The 25,782-nt window shown below is 44.2% G+C and overlaps 1 long non-coding RNA gene across 1 annotated transcript; it reads right to left on the bottom strand.

Annotated features, from left to right (window-relative positions):
• Positions 1–1,068: 1,068 nt before the first annotated feature.
• Positions 1,069–25,004, bottom strand: LOC123825291. Its single transcript, XR_006786866.1, has 3 exons — positions 24,916–25,004; positions 24,345–24,466; positions 1,069–1,366 (listed from the first exon to the last, which is right to left on the bottom strand). It is a non-coding gene; the product is annotated as an uncharacterized LOC123825291 (long non-coding RNA).
• Positions 25,005–25,782: the final 778 nt, after the last annotated feature.

Here is a 25,782-nt window from a genome sequence, read left to right as displayed (position 1 = left end):
TTATTCATCTGGTCCATGATCTGAGAAGACAGTGGGTTTGTACCTTAACAAACTGCCTTAAATTCCATGTTCAACCAACCCTTTTTATAAGAAGAAGAGAAGTGTAACTAAGGGGATTAGAATTCAGGAAAAAAGTTAATCATATAAAAAGCTGCAGGTTTCTTTCATCTCTGTGCTGGGGGGTGGGCATCTCACCCTGGGGCACAATGGCTCAGATACCACCTTGATTGCTTGTGTCCTGCTGGGGCACAAAGGTGGAACTGCTTATGGTCTCCTGGAATCAGGATGGGTCATCTTTCAGTTCCTGGCCCAATAGCTTTTTATATACATTGATTACTAAGCTTATTAGCTATTACCTGAAACTAAAATTTTTCCAACGTTTCAGCCCCCCTTTATTCCCCCACTGTTAATTTAAACTATCTTATTTCTATGAGATCAGTTTCATGTGGAAGTTGAGCACGTATCTTAGCATTAGGCCATCTGGTAGGGGCTTAGGAAAACATTTAATTGCAGATCCACATAAGGGGGCATAGTGTATGCAACAACAAGCTATGATAAAGCACAAATTTAGCACAATTCACAGGAGTTTCATGCTCTCCAGCTGGGGCTACATTAGTGACTTTTAAGAAAAACATTTCCCTGTTTTTTAGAATTACCACAGGTTCCCAATTATATTTATCAAAGTAGGTTATTTTCTTATCGATATGCTGAAACAAAGTGTAATTTCAAAGGCTTTCTAGGGGAGTACAAACACCTATAAGACTATAGTGAAAGTTTGTTCAACATAAGTTCCTCCTGCAAGACAAAATTCAAAGATGTTTAGAACATTTTTGCTAAATATACCCAAATATTTTCATTTCATTTGAAAGGAACAAGTTTTCCATAACATGAGTTTAAACAAAAAATAATGAAAAGAATATGTCATTGTTTTCAAAAGATGACTTTCAGGTCCTCTTGAGGCTCAGTGGTCCATTGTTCTTCTGGTGATTTTAAAAAAATATATTTTATTTGTTTATTTTTAGAGAAAGGGGAAGGGAGGGAAAGAAACATCAATATGTGGTTGCCTCTCACATGGCCCCCACTGGGGATCTGGCCTGCAACCCAGGCATGTGCCCTGACTGGTAATCAAACTAGCAATCTTAGTTCGCAGCCCGCATTCAATCCACTGAGCTACAGAAGCCAGGGTATGGTCATTTCTTTAGTGTTATGAATCCAAGGTTTTATTTCTGCCAACTTCACCACAGTGGGAGTGTGAGAAGTATGTCCCAAGGTCCAGTTCACTTTTCTTCTAGTTGGCTTTCTGGAGATGCTATTGTCCAAGTCTTGAGGAGCACCTTATCTGTAGGCTCAAAGGAATGCAGTGAACCTGTAGGAGAGAAGTCTCTGATACAGGCAAGGCTATTAATTACAACCAAGGTCTGACCTAAATGTTGTACATTTTCTTTACCTTCACTTCTTGATCTAGATACGAATCTCTCCCCGCCCCCCCATCATAGTCTGAAATGGTCACTCATACACAGTTTTATAAGGACTCAACTGAATCCCACTTTGAGGAGCCACCCTTACCCCGAGCAGGACAACAGGCAAAGCTTGATCCCAATGGAGATGAGTTTCCTGACACAGCTTGGCTATATTTTTCTTCAAAGTGTGGTTCATCTTCCTAACTTCCCAGAGGCCTGAGGTCTCCATGCCATGTGGAGTCTCTACTTGATTCCTAAAAGTCTACTAACCTGTGTAATTTCTGAAGCAAAAGCAGGTCCATTATCACTCTAGATGCTTCTGGGGAGGCCAAAGCGAGGGACTATTTCCTTCAGTAAGGTTTTCACTACCTTTAGGATTTTTCTGTTCTAGTAGAATAGGCTCCTACCCATCCTGAAAAGGTGTCAACAAAGACTAACATATCTCCACCCTCAGACCCTTGGCATCTGGGTAAAGTCTATTTTCCAGCCCTCAAGTGGGCTCTGTCCTTGGTATTGTTTCCCTTCTTTCTTTGGATGGGGATCTGTCTTGGGGTTGTTCTGGCACACAACACATCTAGCAATTATTTTTCATGTGGCTTTAGCAATTCCAGGACCTGTGAGCCATGGTTTGACATAGGTAGTTAGTGAGTCTCTTCCATAGTGAGTGGACTCATGCAAATGCTTCATGACTGGCTCTACTAAATGTTCAGGAAGCAATATAACTCCTTTCTTATTCTTTCTCCATCCACTATCAGCTCCTTCTCCATCAAAACCCTAACTCTCAGCTTTCTCTAAGTCTGCAGTCAAATCCTCAGGGTCATATTGTGACAAGTCTGTAACAGGTACCAAAGGCATAAACGTTCCTGTAGCAGCTCCTGTCTCACTGCTCGATCAGCCAGACTGTTTCCTCTAGCCACTGCACTGTCCTCTTTCCGATGTCCCGGGCAGTGCATAACTGCTACCTGTAAAGGTACTTGAACAGCCTCTAACAATTAAAAAATTTCTGCTGCATGCTTATTCTCCTTTTTTATTGGAGGTTAACAGTTCTTTTTTCCTTCCAGATGGAACCATGTGGCTGAAAAATTAGGAAAGCTTACCTTGAGTCGGTATACACACTCACTCTCTTTTCCTGCGACAATTCCAGCACCCTCGTCATTGCAATCAATGTGGCTTTCTGAGCAGAGGTTCCTGGCAGCAAGGCCTTAACCTCCACTATTCCTTCAAGACTCACAACTGCATACCCAGCCTTTCTGTTTCCTTTGTTCATATAACTGCTTCCATCTGTGTTGACAGTCCAGTCTGCCTCTTCAGGAGCATAGCCCTATAAATCAATTCTGCTAGAATGTACTTCATCAGTTATCTCAGCACAGTCATGCATTAGCACAGCCGAGTCAGACTCTGGGAGAAGAGATGCAGGATTTAACTTACAGTTTTGAGGGAGACATTGGGATTTTAAGAAGAATGGTTTGGTCCCTGCCCCTTCTTCCAGCAGTGAGCCACAAATTTCCCTTTTGCTCCAGCAGGCTCAACACTTGCTGGGGTGCATAAATGGTGATAGGCTGTCCCAGGGAAAATTTTCAGCTTCCTGTAAGAGCTCACAGGTGGCTGTCTCAGCTCTCAAGCAGGCTGGCCTCCACTGGACAGTGCGATCTAGTTTTCCTTGACCAGTAAGCGATGGGTTGTAGAATGTCACTTAGCATTTGGGTGAGGACACCTGGAACAAGGCCCTCCCATTCATGAATGTATAACTGAGAGGCCTTTAGTAGGTTTGGAAGCCCCGGGGCTGGTGCAGAAGCCAGGTGCAGCTTCAGGGACTCAAGAGCCTGGTGCACCTCTTTGTCCGTTCTAAAGGGACATATTCTGATTCTTTCAGTTTTTCCAGTTTAACAGATTTGATGTAGAAAATGGAGTATGTTCCCAGTAATATCCAGTGGGCTGGCCCTCTGGCCCTACTCCCTCTGGACGTTTTTGCCCTGCCCTTGTAAGGGCTTTTCCTCCACCGAGTTTGGCTCCGTGACAGGCTCCAGATGGTGAGACCAGTTCAGACTCACTTTCCCCAGTTCCCTCAGCCAAGGAAGGAGGAAGATCCCCCAGGGCTGGAGGGGCCGTGGGGACCCTGACCACACTCACAGTAGCCGTGATATCCAGATCTTCCTGGTTCCTCTCTTCTGAGCTTCTGCTATCTTTCACAGGCAAATTCCCTTTTCTGTGGACCATTAATCTATTTCCTTTTAATCCTGCATCCTGATTATGTAAACTTATGCAAGTTTCTAATTAAGGCATTTTGTCCCACTTCCCTGATCTTTGACAAAGCAACTCTAGTTAAAATATAATATAGTAATTTAAATACCCATTCAGTGGCCAGCACCCTCCTGAGTCTGGATTATACAATACATAAGCCAAACAGTGTTACAATAAAAACTTAGTTATAAGTTTATCAGCATAGGTCAACCAGTCAGCCAAAACTCACCCTAAAGAGCTGTTTCCCAAACCAAAAACCACTGTTTTACCAGACAGAGCTCTGTGAACCAGAAGGCGCCTTCATTCCTGATGAACTAAATTGTGACCCAGGATTGTAACCTCAACCAGAAAGCACAGTGATTCAGTCAAGTGTGAAGAGGATGGGAAGTGCTAAGAACTGAAGGAGAAGAGTCCCCAAGTGAAATCACTTGGCAGCTGCTAGAGGGTCTCCAAATCCACACTCCAGGGCCCACCAGTCCAGGCAGCTGATGGGACTCCAGGTCAAATACGTAGATTTACTGGAGAGTCCCAAAGTCTGTTTCGCTGTGGAGTCGCCAGAATATGAAACGGGAAAAGCCAGTGTTTGTGCTGCCTGTCACCTCCCAGACCCAATAAGCAGAGACAGGGATTGAGTCTTTACGGGGGTTTTATTCAGATGGCTGGTAGTCTGAGAAGACGGCAGGTGTGTACCCTAGTGGGCCGTCTTAAATTTCATTTTCAACCAACCCTTTTTACAAGGAGAAGAAAAGTGTAGGTAAGAAGATTTAAATTCAGGAAAAAAAGTTAATCATATAAAAATCTGCAGCATTCTTTCATCTGTGCCCTGGGGAGTGGGCATCTCAGCCTGGAGTACAATGGCTCAGATACTCCTTGGTTGCTTGAGACCTGCTGAGGCACAAAGGTGGAACTGCTTATGGTCTCCTGGAGACAGGGTGGGTCATACCTTCAGTTCCTGGCACAATAGCTTTTTATATACATTGATTACTAAGCTTATTAGCTATTACCTGAAACTAAAATTTTTTCAGCTTTTGAGCCCTCCATCAGAATGACCACCACCTCGCCTTCCCGCTCCATCACATGAAGCTATTTTATAGATTTATACCACATCTGTGCCTGTAGTGCTCAATACTGGGTCAACTTAAAAGTAGTAATAGGTAATTAGTTGGAAAGTGCCCCCAGGCCCAAAAGAAGAAGGGAAGGGAATTAATATTTGTTGAGCACATATTTACATGCTAGGCATTGTGCTAAATATTTTTCGTTATGTGATATCATTTACTCCTACAACAGTCCTGTGGTGTTTTTATTATCACTTCTGCTTCCAAATATGGTAACAATGGCTAAAGGGATTAGGTAACTTTCCCAAGGTCACAGAGCTGGTTAGTGAAGGAGCTGGGGCCCAAACCCTCATCTGCTTGCCTTCAAAACCCATCTTACTATGCCGGCACACTCAAGGAATGGCAGGGAAGGCCTGCTTCTGTAGAAGCTAGGCTGACGACTACCACAGAAAGTAAACAGTCTTTTAGGAGGTTTGGAGGAAAGCAATATGCAGGACAGTGCCACTCTGCCTTGGTGGGCCTGGGCTCACATAGTCAGACGGTGGGCAGGGGAGTCAGCAGGAAGTGTAATACAATTGGGCCAAGACTTTAGAGCTATCACAGGTCAGGTTCACCTGGAAGTAGACTGTGAGATGTAATTGGTATGCAGAAAACTTCTTGGGGAGTGGTCTTCAGAACAAGGATTGTAGGGGAGGGAAGGGAGCAGGATTGGGCAGAGAGAGGAATTGGAATGTGATGCGGTCTCAAAAAAGCTTCAACTGATTTCGCAGGAGCTCTGGAGCCAGGGTGACCTTTCAGTGTTGTCTTGAGTTGGGGTGAGGGAGCTGGGCCTTTGTACCCTGTCAGTGACCTGCCACTGAGTGTTGACTGCTCATGGAAGAGGATGTGTCCTTGGATAAGGATGCTTTCCTCAGCTGAGGCAATTCCCAGAGAGAAAGGATGGATGAGGGTTGTCAGACAACTGATTCCCAGAAGCTGGGAGAATAAGTCTTGTAGGGGGTCATTTGGGCACACAGCACCCATGACAAGGTTTCTCAGTGATACCAGTGGGGAAGGTTGCTGGGGAAGGCCACCTCCAGGGTAGACAGAGATGTCCAGGTATAATACGACCATGGATGAGATTTCCCAGGGGCAATGGCCTTACAGATTATGGGACAAAGGGAAGGAAGCTGGGCCAAGGAGTTCTGAAAAGAAACTTGAAGTTTGAATATGCCTCCCTGCTCTCTGTGCCAAACAGGAAATGAGCCCAGGATGGAGTCCTGGGAGGAAAATCAAAGCTGAAGTCATCCCATGGCTAACATGCCCTCCAGAAAACCTTGAGATCCCAGCCCTGTGTGGAGCTACACTGGGTGGGAGCAAAAGACGGAGACAATGGAAGAGGCAAGTAAAGGACAAGTTGGTCTTGTCTCAAGGAATTCACTTTCTGGCTGGGGTGCAGCTTCATATGTGAGAACAGGCAAACAGCAGTACTCGGTGTGCTCCCAGGCTGTCTTGGGTGGTTCTGCCGGCTCTTGGGGTAAATTAATTCAGAGAAGAGATCCAGTAAGGTGAGAAAGTCAAGGAGAGATCCTTAGAATCAAAGAGACTTAGGATGAGCCTCAAGTACTGGAGATGAGTCAGGCATGCAGGATCTGCACTCCTGAAATGTCCTCTCACTTCCCACTCCTGCGACCTTGGGAGAAAGTGGGGGTCAGTTCCCACTCAGGGTTTGTCCATCTCCAGATTAAGAGGTGACTCACAGAAGCACCCAGGCCTTTCTCTTGCCTTTTTTCCTATTTGTTATATAAACTTGAAAAAGTTATTATTCTATTACAGTTGTCCCAATTTCCCCCTCTTTGTCCCCCACCACCGAGCTCAACCCCTACTCCCATGGTCAATCCCTACAACATTGTCCGTGTCCGTGGGTCATTCATACATGTTCTTTCAGCCCTTCCCTTCTTTCCCCCTTATCCCCTCCACCCTCCCTTCTGGCAGCTGTCACTCTGTCACATGTTTCCATGTCTCTGGTTCTATTTTGCTCATTAGTTTATTTTATTCATTAGATTCCTCATCTAAGTGAGATCATATGGTATTTGTCCTTCACTGACTGGTTTATTTCACTTAGCATAATAATCTCCATTTCCAACCTTGCTGTCCCAAAAGGTAAGAATTCCTTCTTTCTTTCTGCTGCATAGGATTCCTTTGTGTAAAGGTACCACAGTTTTTTAATCCACTTATCTTCTAATGGGAACTTAAGCTGTCTCCAGTACTTGGCTACTATAAATGGTGCTGCTATGAACATAGGGGGGCATAAGTTCTTTTGAATTGGTGTTTCAGGATTCTTAGGGTATATTCCCAGCAGTGGAATCACTGCGTCAAAAGGCAGTTCTATTTTTAATTTTTAAGGAAGGGTGATACTGAGAGATCTGGTCAGATCACTAGGGAGGAGTAGGGAGGGGACATATAAGGAGGTTGTCGGAGGCAATGCTAAACAGTCTAGGACAGGATTGTCTGAGAGGCTGAATGCCTCCAGAGTGCATGGAATTATGGGCCAGAGATTTGAAATAAAAGAAGGGCTCTTGCTCTCTTAGGCGGGCTGGCTCTCTGGTTCTGTCTTCTTCCTCGAGGATGCCTGGGTGGTTGTGCTGCAGTTGCCTGCCTTCTCCAACAGGCAGGGTATAGCCTAGGATCAGGCTATCCCAGCACAGGGTGGCAGGGTCATTCTTCTTTGGGTGTTCTAGCAGAGATGAACTGTGAGGCAGATGCCCGCTATTCTCCCCAAATTGTGTAGCTTTTGTATCTTATGTTGTGTTAGTTTGTAAACTAACCCTATACAAACGTGATAATTAAAAACTAACAGGGGGGCCCTGGTTGGTGTGGCTCAGTGAATTGAGTGCTGACCTGTGAACTAGAGGGTCACAGGTTGGATTCCCACTCAGGGCGCATGCCTGGGCTGTGGGCCAGTTTCCCAGTTGGGGGCACACGAGAGGTAACCACACATTGATGTTTTTTTCCCTCTCTCCCTCCCTTTTCCTCTCTCTAAAAATAAATAAATAAATAAATAAATAAATAAATAAAAAGATCTTTCTGAAAAACTAATAGGGTAAATGATAGGGGAACTCAGGTGTAAACGAGTTTAGCATAATTGATAGGTTTAAGTAATAAAAGCTGTAACTAAAGAGTTAAAGAGTTTAGCCTTAATTGATAAGCTTAAATAACTAATTGATAGGCCTAAGTAACAGCAGGTGGAAAGCTGTTACTCCAAAGTTGTGAAGCTTTTGAATAAAGACCTCTTTCCTTTACCACCAAAACTTTGCCTCTGGAACTGTGCCTCAAGGGTGGCAGTGGGCAGCAGGATCCCACTTGTTGTTCAGTAACAATGTTGAGCATTTTTTCATATGTCTATAGGCCATCTGAATGTCTTCCTTGGAGAAGTGTCTATTCAGGCCCTTTGCCCATTTATTACTTGGATTGTTTTTCTTCAGTGTGTTGAGTTGTATGGGTTCTTTATATATTTTGGAGATTAAAACCTTGTCTGATGTATCATTGTCAAATATGATCTCCTATACAGTCAGTTCCCTTTTCATTTTAATGATGGTTTCTTTAGCCATGCAGAAGATTTTTAATTTGATATATCCCATTTGCTTATTTTTTCATTTATTTCTCTTCCCCTAGGAGATATATTAGCAAAAATATTGCTAAGTGGGATATCTGAAATTTTACTGTCTATGTTTTCCACTAGGGCTTTTATGGTATCATGATTTATATTTAAGTCTTTTATCCATTTTGAGTTTACTGTGGTGTACGGTGTAAGTTGGTGGTCTAGTTTCACTTTTTTGCATGTACTTGTCCAGTTCTCCCAACACCATTTATTGAGGAGACTATTTTACTCCATTGTATGCCCATGCCCCCTTTGTCAAATATAAATTGACCGTAGAGACATGGGTTTATTTCTGGGCTCTCTATTCTGTTTCATTGATCTATACATCTGTTCTTAAGCCCATACCAGACTTTTGATTACAGTGGCCTTGAAGCATAGTTTTATATCAGGTATTGTGATCCCTCCAACTTTGTTCTTCTTTCTCAGGATTGCTGAAGCTATTTGGGATCTTTTTTTTGGTTCCATGTATATTTTTGAAGTATTTGTTCTAGATCTGTGAAATATGCCATTGGTATATTAACAACAGGAATTACATTGACTCTAGATTGCTTTGAGTAGTGTGGACATTTTAGTGATGATAATTATTCCAATCCATGAACACAATATATGCTTTCTCAATTTCTTTCTTCAGTGTTCTATAGCTTTCCTAGTGTAGGTCTTTTACCTTTTTGTTTACATTTATTCCTAGGTACTTTATTTTTCTTGCTGCTATAGTAAATAGGACTTACCCCTAATTTCTCTTTCTGATAGTTCATTGTTTGTGTACAAAAATGCCATCAATTTCTGAATATTGACTTTGTATCCCACTATTTTGCCAAATTCACTTATTAGGCTGAGTAGTTTTTGATGAAGAAAATAGGGTTTTCTGTGTACACTATCATGTTGTCTGCAAATAATGGCAGTTTTACTTCCTCCTTTCTAATTTGGATGCCTTTTATTTCTTTTTCTTATCACATCACTGTGCCTGGAACTTCCAGTACTATGTTGAATAAGAGTGGTGAAAGCAGACACCCTTGTTTTGTTCCTGATCTTAAGGGAAAAGCTTTTAGTTTTTGCCCATCGAGTATGATGCCAGCAGTAGGTTCCTCATATATGGCCTTTAGGATGTTGAGTTATGCTCCGTGTAATCCCACTTTGCTGAGTTGTTTTTTTTTTTTAATGTATAAATGAGGGCTGGATTTTATCAAATGATTTTCAGTATCTATTGATATGCTCATATGATTTTTGTCCTTCCTTTTGTTTATTGATTTGTGAATACTGTACCATCCTTGCATCCTTGGGATAAATACTACTTAATCATTGTGTATGATCTTTTTAATGTATTGCTGGACTTGGATTGCCAATCTCTGGTTGAGGTTTATTGCATCTATGTTCATCAGAGATATTTGCCTGTAATGTTCCTTCTTTGTTGTAACTTTACTTGGCTTTGGAACAAGGATGATACTAGCTTTGTAAAAAGAGATTTGGAGCCTTCCCTCTTCTTGAATTTTTTGGAATAGTTTGAGAAGGATAGGAGTTAGTTCTTTGAATGTTTGATGAAATTTGCCTGTGAAGCCATCTGGTCCAGGGTTTTTGTGTGCCAGAAGTTTTTTGATTACTGCTTGAACCTCACTAATTGTTATTGGTCTTTTCAGGTTTTCTGCCTCTTCCTGATTCAGTTTTGGAAAATTATATTTCTAGAAACTTACCAATTTCACCCAGGTTGTCAGATTTCTTGGCATATAGTTGTTCATAGTAATTTCTTACAATCCTTTGTATTTCTGTGGTATCAGTTATTACTGTTCCTCTTTTGTTTATAATTTTGTTTGTTTGGGTCCTCTCTCTTTTTTCTTGATGAGTCTAGTTAAATGTTTGTTAATCTTGTTTATCTTTTCAAAGAACCAGCTCCTAGATTCAATTATCCTTTGACTTCCTTTTTTAGTCTCTATGTCACTTAATTCTGCTCTGATCTTGATTATTATCTTCCTCCTACTTGTTCTGAGCTTTGTTTGTTGTTGTTCCTCTAGTTCTTTCAGATATTGGGTTAGGTTGTTTATTTGAGAGTTTTCTGTCTTCTTTCGATAGGCCGATATTGTTACGAACTTCGCTCTCAGGACTGCCTTCACTGTGTCCCATTGGCTTTGGGTTGTTATGTGTTTAATTTCATATACTTTTTAATTTCTTCCTTGATCTCATTGTTAATCCATTCATTATTTAATAACATGTATTCAGTTTCCATGTATTTGATCGTTTTTGAGTTTTTTCCCTTGAGGTTAGTTTCTGGCTTCAAGCCATTGTGATCTGAGATAATATTTGATATGATTTCAATTTTCTTGAATTTATTGAGGTTTGTTTTGTGTCCTACCATGTGGTTCATCTTTGAAGATGATCCATGTACATTTGAGAAGAATGTATATTTTGCATCTTTGGGATGAAATGTTCTGTAAATAGTAATTAAATCCATTTGATCTAGAGAGCTGTTCAGTACCACAATATCCTTATTGATATTTCGTTTGGATAATCTCTCCATTGTGACAGTGGGGTGTTAAATCCCCTAAGATGACTGTATTGCAGTGATCTCTTAAAGTCCTCCATGATTTTCCTTTGTACTTAGTGCTCCCATGTTGAGTGCATGGGTACAAGGGTTATATGCTCTTGTTGGACTACTCCCTTAATATTGTGTAGTGACTTTGTCTCTTGTTATTGCCTTTGTTTTGAAGTCCATTTTGTCTGATATAAGTGTTGCTACTCTAGTTTTCCTTTCACCTCCATTTGCATGCAATATTTCTTTTCATCCCTGCATTTTCAGTGTGTGTAGACCTTTGGTTCTGAGGTGAGTCTCTTGTAGACAGGATATATGCACATTGTGTGTTTTTTAATTATTCTTTCAGCTACCCTATGTCTTTTGACTGGAGCATTTAATCCATTTATATTTAATGTTATTGTTGATAGATATTTATTCATTGCTATTTTTCTTTTTGTACCTGTCTCTCTCTCTCTCTCTCTTTCTCTCTCTCTCTCTCTTTCTTCATCTTAAAACAGTACTTTTAACATTTATTGCAATGCTGGTTTGGTGGGGATATACTCTTTTTTAAGATTTTATTTATTTATTTACTTTTAGAGAGGGAAGGGAGGGAGAAAGAGAGAGAGAGAGAAACATCATTGTGCAGTTGCTGGGGGGTCATGGTCTGCAACCCAGGCATGTACCCTGACTGGGACTCGAACTTGCGACACTTTGGTTCACAGCTCACGCTCAATCCACTGAGCTATGCAAGCCAGGGCTGGGATACACTCTTTTAGCCATTTTTTGTGGGGGGAGTCTGAGAATTTCCTTATTTCACTTTCCATTTTAAATGAGAGCCTTCCTGGGTAGAGCACTCTTGGTTGCAAGTCTTTGCTTTTTATTACTTGGAGTATTTTGTGCCATTCCTTCCGGCTGCAGCGTTTCTCTCAATAAATCAGCTGTTAGCCTTATCAGAGCTCCCTTGTATGTTACTAGGTGTTTCTCTCTTGCTGTCTTTAAGATTCTCTCTTTGTCTTTAAATTTGCCATTGTAATTATGATGTGTCTTGGAGTAGGCCTGTTTGGGTTCATCTTGATTGGGACTCTTGTGCTTCTTGAACTTGCATGATTTTTTCCCTTACCAAATTAAGAAAGTTTTCTGTCATTATTTTTTCAAACAGGTTTTCTCTTCCTTTTTCCTTTTCTTCTCTTTATGGTACCCCTGTTTTTGAATATTGCTACATTTTATGTTGTCTTGCAATTCCAATTAAACTATCTTCATTCTGATTGAGTCTTTTTTCATTTTGTTGCTCTGACTGGATGTTTTTGTCCTACCTTGTCTTCCAACTTGCTGATTTAATCCTCTGTTTCATCTAGCCTGATTTTAATTCCTTCTAGTGTATTCTTCATTTTAAATATTGTATTCTTCATTTGCTCCTGTTTCCTGTTCATAGATTCTGTGTCCTTTTTCATGCTGACGTAGTTCCCACCAAGTTTCTTATAGCTCCCATAAAGTTCCTTGAAATTCTCTTTGAACTCTTTGTCTGATTGATTGCTTGCCTCAATTTCACTTAGTACTCTTTCTGGGAATGCCTACTTTCCTTTCAATTAGGGGTTGTTTCTATATTTTCCCATTTTAGGTGACTCTTTTTGTTTGTTTCTGCATATTAGATTGATCTGCTTTGACTCCCTGTCTTCATAGGGTGACCCTCTGTGGTTTCAGACCTGTGGGACTCACTGGTGCAGTCTCCTTGATCTCCAGAGCTCAATGCTCCAGGGATGACCTTTATGCAGTTTATGTGGGCTCCCTTGTTTTAATTGGGTTTTGGTTGTTTGTTGGTGGGTTCCTCCCTCCAGCTGGCCAACTAAGAGTCACAGACCACACCCTGTCTTATATACTGTTGTACAAGTGCTGCCAGAACAAAACAACCCTGCAAATAAAACCCACACAAGCAAAAATATCCCCCAACCACAACCATAATATCAATAACCAATGGGCAAAGATTAGTGAATGTGGAGAGAATACGAATATTATAAGAAAGGAAAAATAATAGGTGACTAGTGGAATGAAAAATTATTTTGAGATGGTAGAGGGAGGAGAAATAATAAAAGTAGGGAATAGTCTTGGCTCGGTGGATTGAGTGCCAGCTTGTGAACCAAAGGGTCACCAGTTCAATTCCCAATCAGTGCACATGCCTGGGTTGCAGACCAGGCCCCCAGTAGGGGCAGATGAGAGACAAACAGACATTGATGTTTCTCTTCCTCTCTTCCTCACTCCCATCCATTCTCTTTAAAATAAGTAAGTAACATCTTTTTTAAAAAGTAGGGAATAGAAACCAGGTGAAGAAAGGAAGGGAATGAAATTTACAATGTAAATAGAAAGGGAGGGAATAAGGGGAAATGAGTGATAAAAAGGAAGAATATAATATTGGGTTTAAATTTTTTAAGTGAAAAAGTAGGAACCAAAGTGAAGAAAAACAACCACTGCAGCAATATCCATGAAAAATGAGCAAAGATTAATAAAGATGAACAAGTAATAAAAATATTATAAGAAAGAAAAAAGATTCTGAGATGTCTAAAGGAAAGAAAAATGATTTTGTGAGGGTAGAGGGGGTAGAAATAATAAATGTAAGGATGAGAAACCAGGTTAAGAAAGTGACAAAACAAAGTTTAAAAAAAAGAAAGGGAAGGAGGAAAGTGAAATGGAGTAGGACAGGGAAACAGTAAAATATGAGATTTGAAATGAAAAAATAGTGAACATCTAGGAATAAAATTGAAGAAATGCAACAACAACCACAATATCAATGACAAATGAGCAAAAATTAATAAAGGTGGAAAGAGAATTAGGATATTATAATAAAGGGGAAAAGAATGTGAGATGACTAATAGAAAGAAAATGGTTTTGAGAGGATGGAGGGAGGAGAAATCGTAAAAGTGAGGAATAGAAACAAGGTGTGGAAAGGGAAAAAATAAAATTTAAAACAAAAATAAAGGGAAGAAAGAAGGCAAAATGGAGTAGGAGAAGGGAGGAGTAAAATATGAGATGTAAAATAAAAATAGTGGAAAAATAGGAACAAAATTGAAGAAAAATGTTAAAAAGCTATTGAGGAGAAAAAAATAATGCAAATAATGAAAAAGAACAAGGTGGAATTAGTCTCAGCAGAGTCTAATATTTGTCTACTCTCTTTTCCTTCTGGATCTTTCTCTGGTAATGTCAGATGGTGTCCTGGTGTCCCAGTCTAGTTTGAGGCAGACTGTTCAAGGCTTCAAGAGATCCACGGTCTGTAGCTGTCTTCTTCAGGCTTGGCTGGTCCTTGCTCTTCTGCCCTGATGGCTTTTTATCAGCATAAGGCCCAGGGATGGTTCATCTAACATCCAACAGCACCACACGTACCACCTCCACCTGCCTCTAGAGGAGGCCTCTGCTGTGATCAGAAGGGTGAAATCCCTCGTCCTCCCCTGAGAGGTGCTGTTTTGTCTTCATGGAAGATGGTGGATGTGTTTCCCTGCCCCCGTGCCATGTCTTGGTCTATCCCAGATTATTTCCAATAATGTATAGTTTCAGATGAATTAGCTGTCCATTTCATGTGAGGGACCAATCTGTGTAAAAGGGTCAAGTCTTTCCTTCTTGGCACTGATGGCAACTCTGTATAAGAGCTGAGCCTGGGCAGGGCCTTAAATAACCCTTGCTGCACCAATTTCTAATCTCTCTGCTCTGCTGTTTTCAGTGGAATAGAGCCCAAGGAGGAGCCAGCATAGAGTCTGATACATAGTGTCTGATTAAAGTTCATAAAGGGCTTTTTGGAAATTGTCTTTCTTTCCCCTGTGGATATGTGCCTGGGAGGGAGCTCTTGAATCCGGCTTTACTATTCAGAGTTTGCAATCCTGCCGGTGGGGGTTGGGCATGCCTTCCTCTTCCCAGAGCTTTGTACTCCATGGTGTGAAGGGACTTGCCTGGCTGCAAAGAATCTCAGGCACTCAGCTATTGCTCATCTAGCTCCCAGCCCACTGCTCTCACAGGAGCTCAGACCCGAACTTTCCATTTTGCATGCAGCCCTCACTTGCCAGCCCTGCTGGGTGGGGCCCCCTAATCCCTTCACCATGCAGCTTTATAATATTCCTTACCAGCTGGATTCTGTGGGTATGAACTGCACTTTGAATCTAGTTTCTTTGCTGGCAGGGCAGCTGCATGTGTGTGCAGGGTCCCTGCCTGGCCATGTTCCTGCTCCTCTTTTAAAAAGTCTCTATGTGGTACCCACACAGCAGTGTCGAGTCACTGCCCAGGTCTCTGTGTACTCCACCTTCCCCGAAAGCAAAAAGTCTCTCTCAGTCAGGGTTGGCCATGGCCTGCTGGTGCCTCTCACAGTTTTAGGAAACAGAATTTCTCTCTAGGACTCTCCCAGTTGGTGCTGCAGCAGTGTGTGTGCTGCTTGCTGTGTGTGTGCAGCCTGGAGTTCCCAGACTCTGTATATCCTCCAAAGTCTCTTGAATATGGTTGGGGGTTCCCTCTGTGGGACTGGTGTCTGCCCACCCCCTCTGGGAGGGGAAGGAGCTACTAAGCTGCATTTTCTGTCTGGTCTCTCCTCTGCTGGAGGAACCTCACACAGGGTATTTCCCCTTCAATTTATAAAATCTCTTACTATATGGTGCAAAGCATCCTCTGTACTCCTTGGCTTCACAAATTTATATCAGTTGAGATTATATTAATTGTTCAAGTCACTTGTCAGAAGATCAGCTGAAAATTCATGCTGGAGGCACCAGCAAGTGGGCTCAACTTGCACATACTCAGCCATGAAGGAGAGGAATGAAGGCGAGCTGATCATTGCCAACCCCCAAAATGTGGCTCTCAACTCCTTATCCCTCTCTTGCCTTTATAAACCCCCTTTGCTATCCCAGGTACCCTGGAGCTGTTTGTGGCACTGAGTCTCAGGGGCTTGTCCACACCTCACCTTGAGAAGACCAGGTCTGCAGAGTTTCAGTTTCTTTTCTGCAAGAAAGTCACAAGTGAACCTCTTCACAGAGAGCTGGCCCTTAGGGGTGGCAGCCAACTGCAGGAGATATGCCCCTGGACACCCAGGCTCTACTTCCTCTGCCTGTTCCTAACTTCAAGGTTGAAAATAATTCCTGACACATTTAAGGCCCTTCCCATAAATCATTCCACTTGGTTGAACAAGGATGGATTGATGGTTCCATTTTAAAGATGAAGAAACTAACCTTCGGCAGGTGGTGCTAAAGGGACTTGCCTCATGTCATCCAGGGAGCCTGTGGCAAGGCTGTCTAATCCCAGGGCTCCTAATTTTTGCTCCTGCACTCATCTTAGGGTTCCTGTCCCCATTAGCCTTCCATAGTCTGCCAGCAAACACTGCCATGGCCTCCTCTGCCATACTGCCCTGTCTGCTTTGCTTTATGTCGTTGTCCTTCTCCTTTCTCCCTTGGGACCCAGCCCTGAGCTGGGTGCTATGGGGGAGGAAGAGGAGGCAAAGTCCCACTCCCAATGAGCTTCAGGCTCAGGAGGCCAGAATAGCTTCACAAACACATTAGTTTCCAATCTCCATAATAAATTACCACAAATTTGGTGGCTTAAAATAACACATTTATTTTTTCACAGTTCTGGAGGTAAGTCTGTCGCTGGTTTTACTGGGCTAAAATCATGGTGTTTGCAGACTGTGTTCTTTCTGGAGGCTCTAAGGAGAATTAGTTCCCATGCCCTTCTCAGCTTCTAGAGGCCACCTGCACTCCTTGGCTCATGGCCCCTTTTCCCATCTCCAAAGCCAGTGTCAACCTCTGGTCTTCAGTGCTAATTCAATGCCAATAGGAATCCCCAGTTTGGGGTGTGATGAAGAAGGAAACTTTATTCAGTGCAAAACAGTTCAACTATGATACAGCACCAATGTGAAAACAGCATGGCTGTGACTGAGCCCTGCCGTCAGGACCTTCTCTGGCTAGATAGGTCTTTTCTGCATTTGTGGACTTTGCACTGTGCTGATCTGCTCCTCTCTGCCTTGTGCATCTGCTCTGGCCTGCACTGGTCTGCTCTGCTCTGTTTCAGTAAGGCAGCTCAGCAGAGGAAACACAGTCTTCAGTCTTGGTGGAAAAGAAAAGTGTGTTTGTAGAGCCACCGGTGAGCTGGCTTATATAGACAGAGGTTCCTACTCCTGGTCCCTGATTGGTCTGTCCTCATGCAAATGAGGACTCCACATCCTCACAGTTTGATTGGTCCATAACGCACTATCCTGATTGGTCAGAATAGAACGGCTCTGGCTGGTCAGAGTTGTCAGCTGTGATTGGATGGGGAAAGACCAGCTCTTCTTAGTCAAAATAGGACTCTAGGAACTCCTATATAAGGTCTGACTCAGATGGTAGAATCACAGTGCAGGCAGGCAGTTCAGCACAGAGGCAAGTAGTTCAGTGCAGGCTTCTCCTTGAAGTGCAGTTTGTGTGAGAGGCTCTGTGTAGAAATGTCTGCTAGGCTTTGTTTGTATGTTTGTTTGATTCCAGTTAGCTACCAGGAGCCCAGTGAGCCTAATTCCAGTAGGTATCTTCTTTCTCAGGGTTCACAACAGCAACACTGGTTGAGTTTTTCTAATCTGTCACTCTAACATGACTCATCTGCCACCCGCTTCCACTTTTAAGGACCATTGTGATTACATTGAGCCAACCTGGATAATCCACATTATCTCACTGTTTTATGGTCAGCTGATTAGCAATCTTAATTACATCTGCAACTTTAATTCCCCTTTGCCATATAACCTAACATATTCACAACTTCTGGGGATTAGGATGTGGACATCTTTAGGGGCCTGGGGGGATTATTCTGCTTACTACACCAAGTAAAAAAGAGTGTAGCTTCTACCAGTGGGGCTCAAGCTGCCATTGGGAGCTGTAGACCTGGGTTGTCACTATGGTTTACCTCCTGACTGTTGTATGGCCTTAGATAGGTCCTTCCCCTCTTGGGCCCCAGGGTTTCCTTCTATGTTTAAGAAGGGGGAACTAGATGACAACTGTATTAGTGTAGAGCTGGGCTTTGAAACATAGATACCCAGCAAAAACTCAGTGGCTTTAAAAAAGCAGCCTGATATACCAAACCAAGATGAACAGCCCAGATATACAGAGACTCTGCTCCATATAGTCATTCAGGGATTGAGATTTTTTTCTCTGTCATATCTTGGGGCCTTGCCACTCAAAGAGTGGTTCCTGGACCAACAGCATCAGCACCACCGTGGAGCTCTTTAGAAATGCAGTCTTAAATGCAAAGTTCCCACCCTTAGAATTACTGAATCAGAAACTTGGGGTGGCACCCAGTAATCTATGATCCAACAATCACTTTAGGTGATTCTGATGCACAGCGAAAATTAAGAACCACTGCTCTGGGATATTATATGCTTGGTTGCATATGCTAGGGACAGCATGACAGGGAACACACTGGTTATTGCCCTTCCCCCTCCATCAATGTCATCAGTGCCGATATTTATTGAGTCTTCATCATGTTCCAATCCCTGAGTTGTATGCTTAATGAGAAAATGACACTAATTGCTGAAGACTCCAGAAATGCCAATGCTGTAGGTAAGAAAAGAGGGGAACAACTGCTCATCTTCCCCTCCCTCTTGCCACATTTCTCCAGGAGCTTCTTAGGGTAAGGTGAGAGGCCTGTTTCTTTATACTGGATATAGTTAGGGGCAGAGACTCTGCCTGCCCTTGGGTTCAGAAGCCCCAGGAGCAGGGTATGTCTCCTGCTCTCTCTTCTCAGTCATATTGAGCCCTTTCTGGCACTCAGATTTTCTGGACATTCACTCTCAGATGGCCCACGTCTCTGGCCTATGTTGACTGCAGGAACACTGCCCAAGGCTGGACTTGGTGCTGAGCCATGACTTCTGCAGAGGAACTGTGAAAAGCATGGCTGCATTTTCTTTGGCTGTTTGGGAGATGCTGCTGGTTGTGCAACTCAATGTACCTTAAGTAATGGCTCCCATGATAAATTCCACTTAGAATTTAACACCAGGGACATGTTTATGTCTCCTGAAATCTGGCCCTTTGTTTTGTCAGGGAGAACACTATATTCTTTTGGTTCCACTTTGGTCTTGAGCTGCCAGGAATCTTGGAGCTAAATTTAATGATTAATTTCAACAACCTCCATGCTTTTAGTGTAGAATGGGGTTCTTGTTTCCTTTCTCATTCACCAGAGCTTCTCAAAGAGAGGGCTATAGATGTATGGACCAGAGACAACTTCCTAAAGTGCAGTTTACTGGTCTAATCTGAGACCTATGGGGTCAGAATCCTGATAGGGAAGGTGGTCTTTATGCATCCCAAGTCAATTCTTATGCAAACTGAGACTCACTGCTACGAGTCAACTTGATCTTTTATCTCAAGCATCCTCTGCTGAAGGTATGCTTCCCTATAAACCACTTCAAAATGTGTTTGGGTGTAGGAGGATTTGGAATAATAAATAAAGACTGCAATGGAATACTATGCAGCTGTGAAGACAAATGAGTGAGTTTATTAAGAAATAAAATTATCTCCAAGATATTTCATGAGGCGAAAAAGCAAAGAGCAAGATGGCAGGTATATGATACTAGCTTTTGTAAAAAATAGGGGGAAATGAGAATACATATTTGGCTTTGCTTATAATAGATGTAAAGATACTCTGGAAGACTTCATAAGAAATTAATAGCAGTTTGGAGTGGGGGAGTGGTAGAAACTGTTTGCATCTTAGATGAGAATGAAAGAAAACCTTTCACTATATACCTTTAATAGTTTTTCATTTGGAACCATGTCAAGATATTTCAGATTCAAATAAACTTAAAAACATATATATCTCTGATCAAAAGACACTGCTGTGTCAGAACCATGTTACCTCTTTTACTAAGACAGGTGTTTGGAGCCACAGAGGTCCCTCTGTGTGAATGCTCATCTTTTGAAAGGGCCCCTGGAGCACATTGCTTTCGACAGAACTAGCTGTACCCTCAGAGGGTGGAAAGTGAACTGGGGAAATTAGAATAAAATGCTTCCCAGCATCTAAGAACATCTGATGTTCAAGGTCCAGGGTCAGGAATGTTTCTCCGTCATTTATTCAAAGAGGGTCTGTTAATGAGACAGCCTCTGATAACATTAAACATCAATAAGACCAATTAGAGTTGGAGAACTGAGGCTTCAGGTCCTGATGTTGGGTTTGGGACAACACTGGGATCCTTTCTGGTTTGTCAAAATGTGGTTTGAAATACTTTGTGGGAAGCAGGAGAGCAAATTTCAAGGCAGGCATTAATCAGATAAGAAGGAAAGGGAGAGAGAAAGAAAGTAGAGGAAAAGAGGGGGTGGGAGGCAGCAGTGAAGCACCGCCCCCAAAAGAACAGCTCCAGATGGGAGCCACCCAATGCGAGGGTGACTACGTGTCATCCTCACAGACCCAGCCTCAGCCTTTGGCTCTGGCTTCCCTCTGGAACTCTGGAATGCCCACCCTAGACCAGGCTTTGCCTGGACCCAAGGCATCCAGGATCTGTGCTTCCCCAGTTTCAGAGTGGGAAGAAGCATTAGGACTCATCCAGTTCTAATCCTGTCATTTGGTGGAGAAAGTGACAGTCCCAAGAGTGAAGAATGACTTCTACAAGGCTACACAGCTGGGATCTAGAATTGCGGTTGTTCCTGTAGAGCCATTAAGGGTGAGAGATGAGGGCTCCCCTGTAATGCTCACATCCCCAGAGGGTCCAGCAGGCAAATCAGGAAAGGGGCCTTATCTCCTCACCATACAGGTTATACTCTGGTCATCTGCTTTCCCAGGTCAGAGGCAGGGGCTGCCCCGAGGTGAGAGCTAACCCATGGGATTGGAGAAGATAACAAAGAAAACACTCCCCAGCAAAGGCCTGCAAGTGGGCAGACACATGTCTTAGGTCATTAGGAATGGCATGTCAGGGAGACAGAGGTGTTTCAGGAAGACTGTCCCTGAAATGAAAGAGTGGCATCCGTTGTGATTTAACACCCCCAATAAATCCTAATCTGACACTTCAGTGTTCTGGCTGCAGGAATAAATGGGGGGCCTGGGACAGATGGATGGACAGATGATGTGCTTGAAATGATGAAACGCTCTACCTGCACTTTCAGTTTCTTGGATGGTGCCCACTTGTGTTATGCTCAGTATCTGTAACAAGGATATGTCCTATAGTGAAAGATAGTCCAGAGATGGCAGGACCAACATGTCTCCATTATATCTTCCATGGCAGCAGAGGACTGCAGGGCCGGCCTTGGAGCCAAAGGAGCTCATGGCCTGTTTCCTGGTGGAGGGAGAGTGCACACACACTGGCCTCCTCTCCTACCACTTGCATCTCTCCACCTCTTGGCCACCAGGAGGCACGGAGTGACCAAGTTTTCACCATCAGCACAGCAGAGGGGTATCACTTATTCCAATTTGGTTTCATTTTCTATGGCTTAGGGGATCAGGGCTTGGGTAATATGCTCTACAAACCCAAGACTGAGGGCTACAGGTGCCTGAGTCCTTGGCCATTAGGATCTTGACTGGCCTCCTGGAGATGAATCTGTCTACATGGGGAAATGAATTCCTTTTTGGGCCCAGGTTCCGCTCACAGAGAAACAATCCCAGAGTGGTCTTGGACCTGCTGGGATCACCCAAGGGTCTATTTCCTGTACCAATAACTTTAGCTCTGAGCTGAAGTTCAGAAAAATCTCTTTCTGAACACTCTTTTCCATATCTACCCATTTATATATGCTGAGTCCACCTGGGAGGCATCCCCCTCCTCTAATCTTCTAAGCCATTCTTTCTCATTCCTCAAAGGCTAGGTTCCAGCTCTGCCTCATCCAAGAAGCCTGCACTGATTACTCCGGTGTATACCGAATTTCTCTCTTCCCCTAGCTCCTATATACTTAATATGTGAACCACCTGTCACCTTGAGTTACCTGGGTATTTCGCTTCTATCTAATTGCTTCTCTTTCAATTCCAGACAAACTATAAACTTTACTTTTTATTTTAAATATTTCATTTATTTTTTAGAGAGAGAGGAAGAGTGGGGAGAAAGAGAGGGCATGCCCCCAACCAGGGACCTGGCCTGCAAACCAGGTGTATGCCCCAACCGGGAATCAAACCAGCAAACTTTCAGTTGGCAGGACAATGCCCAACCCACTGAGCCACATCGGTCAGGGCCAAAAACCAAAACCATAAACTTTTTAACTTCCACAGTTGGCTCCTACCCTGCCTGTGTCTAGCAGACGGTGGATGCTCAATAAATGAACCCTGAATGATTACCCTGAGTTGGAGTATGAGTCTCTTCTTTCTCACCCACCTGGGAGCTCACCAAGCATACAGAGGCCACCTTCTCTGCATGCCCCACTGTCCGGCACAGAGCACTGGCACAGGATGTTGCTAGAATGGGGGCCAGTGGAGCTGCCAGTTCAGTCTCTCACAGCAAAGCTAGGCCGTCTCTCTCAGGAGTAGCTGGCAAAGCAAGCATTCTCCAGATGTTGGTGCCGAGCTCCCCAATTCTTGCAGGAATCTCTCCACAGATCTCAGGAATCCACCTGCCATAAGGGCCTAGACAGGCTCTGTCCCTCAGAGCCTCAAAGAGCGCAGGGCTAGGCAACCTGCTGTTTCCTCTGTGGGCTTGGGGGGTGGCCGCAGTGCTGGCTCTGCTCCTGGTCTGACCCGGAGGAAGAAAGCTCAGAAGGAGAAAAAGGGGTCACTCAAGACCTCCTCACATTGTCAGGTTCAAGCATTGTGATGTCTGCCTCCATGGGGCCTGGCTGACTCTTTTCCAGCTCTGTTTGCAGGAAGGCCTCTGGGACTTGCTGTACCCTGAGCCTTCCTCCTTTTCCCCTCTTCCCAAGTGTCATCTGCCTCCACCTGCACAGACTTCTTATTTGACAACGGAACCATTCTTATTCCCACAGACCTTGGAAAGGTCCCCTTGTCCCTGTGTCCAAACCTGTCCAGGAGGGATATATGTGTCGTTGGAAAAAGGAGATGATGTCACACCTATGCCAATGTTTAAGCCCCTCACCTTCAGGAAGTTCATCTTTTACCTGACCCCAATTTCTATGGGTGCAGGTGAGGCCCAGTTTGCTCACTGTCCTCCACAGAGGTTGGCTCTTGTCCTTGAGCTCATTCCCTTGCCTTCTCTTTGCCCGCTGTGCAGCTGAGATGGGGTCATTCTGTGGCCTTACTTTAAATCTCAGAGCCTGGAGATCAGCTTTTATCATTCCTGCCAGTTGGTTCCATCTGACTTAATTACATTTTTTATTTTGTCACTTACAGTCACTTTGTATTTCCTTCAGTGGTTAAGCATGCCCATGAGGACCCGGATGGGGGGTTCCTGCCCTTCTTGGCTACTTGGTGGTGTTTGGCTCCAACACTCAGGGCTGGAAAATTGCTGGCACCTGCCCTGGGGATTGCTGCAGAGCAGGCTGAATAAACCTCAGTCTCACCCTCTGCCCCAACTGAACTGCCTTGGCTGCAGCCCAAGGCTCTGATCCAGGATGTCCCTGCTGCCAACTCCTCCAGCTGGCCGCCTGCCTGTCCATGGGCTTCAGGGTGAGCTGGGGCTTCTCTCCAAAGCGCTGCAGGAAGCTGAGAGTCCACTAGGATGCCCTGGGCTGGTCACCTGCTCACCTGGCCTCTTGCCTGGCTCTGTCTCTTTCTGAACTTGCTGTAAGAATAGAGGTAGCTTCTTTTAACCCTCTTTGCCTGCACACCCTCTTCTACCAGAGGGGATAAGGATCTAAACCTAAGTTTGGAGGAAGAATAGAGAAGACACCTGGAGTAAAATGGATTTGAAGGCTAAGTGAGAAATAAATGTACAAATCACACACACTGACCACCTGACATTATGGTTTCTTATCCAAGGAACTAATGGCACTGAGCTCACACACAGGCATCATACCCAGGGGTTAACAATCTTTTCCCACTAAAACCGGAACCTGACACCAGTCCCAGACTGAGCCCTGCCACTGGACCTAGATTGAGCTGTGACCCTTGTCACAGTCTAGGCTGTGAGCCTGGCCCAGGCTGAGTCTTACCCCAGCACAGACTGGTCCCTCACTGAGTCTAATTTCTAATCCTGGCCGTGGACTCTTCCTTCACCCTGGAAAATCCTGATCTGGTCCCTAAATAAGCCCTGACCCTGTCCAGTTGGGGCCTAGTCCCCACATCCTAAACATGCACTTTTTATAAAGACGGGTGAAGAGAGAATGGCTAGGCGGGTGTGGCCCAACCCCAGTGCTGGACATGCAGGCTCACTGACTGTCCCTGAGTCCCAGGCTCCTTGCCTACCAGGGACAGCCCTGTTTGAAGGCCTTCCTGTGGAGCTACAGGGCAGAGGTGGGGAGAGCCAGACCAGGCTCTACTTCATGACTTGAGGCCATTTCCTGAGTGTGTCCATCCCCATCCTTGTTTTCAGGGACTTGAAATTAATGTCGCAGAGACACAGGTCCCTCCCTGTGGAGCAATGCCCAGCCCCTTTCCCTTCATACCTCTTAGGCCACCCTCTGGTCTCCATCTTGCTCCAGGCAGAAGGTCAGCTCCCCTGGTTAACTGTGGGCACCACGCTCTCCTGCCTAGGAGCTGGCAGGGCGGCTCTCTGGTCAGTGAGGCCCTGGGGAAGGGAAAGAAAATTGTTTCCACCAGAAAGCCATTCTCTTCCTCTCCATCCCCAGCTCCACCTCCTATAAGAAGTCTTCTCCAACACCCCTGGACCCTCTGAGCACACTCCAGTTTCCCTTAGCATAGAATTAATGGCCCACATTTGGCACCAGCCACAGCCTTGAATACTGCTGTGTCTCTCGGTGGAGTATTTATTGCTGCAGTCCTGATGGCCAGGTTGAGTTGACACTGCAGTACCGTCAACACTACAGGTTTTTGAAGTGATTACCTCTGAGGCCTCATTTTACACTTCTTGGTGCTGTGTTGGAACAGGCTCAGCTGCTGAAACAGTGACTTAAACAAGACAGAAGTTTACTTCTCACCCATGCAAAGGTCCCAGCTCCTGTGGCATTTTAAAGACCTCTAATGTGATTCACTGCCACCCCACAAAGTTACCTTCACCTTTGTGTCCTTGTCCCGGCCGGCAGGAAGGGTGGGAATGAGTACTGAGCAGTGGCATTTGGCCTGTCCCTGCCCTTCTGTGCTTTCACTTTATCACAGAGCCCGGAAGCCTCGGTACAGAACTGCTCAGACTCGTTTGCCACTAGGATTCTGGGTGTGACTAGTTCCAGCCAATGAGCTTCATGCATATGCGATTGGGAAGGCAGAGAGCAGGCAGAGGCCATTCTTCCTGAGGCAGTGACACAACTGGCCTGTAGCCTCTGGCCTATGGGAGTTCCTACCAGTGGCTAGATCTCCAGTATGCTATCTGGTTACCTTGTGTCTGTGGGCGGCTGTGACACTGGAGTGGTTTTCTGGAGCTTTCTGACCTCTGGTTTGTAGCTGCCATGACTGCAAATCCTAGCAGCATCCCACCACCTCCCTGCTCCCAACCCTGCCATTTGGACTTTGTAAGTGCCTTCCTTATTATCAAGTCTCACCTTGCTTAGAAATAATACCGTAGACCTTGTTTCCTGTACACACCCAGACTGATTCTCAGGTTATGTCCACCACACCCTGTTATAAGATCGTATCTAGGGTGTCTGGGAAGTATAAACTTGGTTCTGAGATGCATGTCCTCAGCTAAAACACAAGCACTCGATTAGCAAAGGAAAAGGAGAGAGTGGACACAGAGGAGCACTCACACTCGGTTTGGGGTACTGTGAAGAACGTGATGAACCTGAAGAACACTAGAACAGGCCGCTTGAGGGATACCACCCTAGCACTGGTAGCTTCAAAGTGCCCCCAAGGCCACATAACTACTACAGACTCCAGAATCTGATCACGTGAGTCCAAGGCAACTGACATAACTGGGTTTCTCTGTCACTG

This window comes from Phyllostomus hastatus, unplaced genomic scaffold, assembly GCF_019186645.2.
Source record: "Phyllostomus hastatus isolate PE091 unplaced genomic scaffold, TTU_PhHast_1.1 phas_contig_62, whole genome shotgun sequence".
NCBI lineage: Eukaryota > Metazoa > Chordata > Mammalia > Chiroptera > Phyllostomidae > Phyllostomus > Phyllostomus hastatus.
The sequence above is the reverse complement of the archived record's forward strand: the minus strand, read 5'-3'. Positions and strand labels throughout refer to the sequence as shown.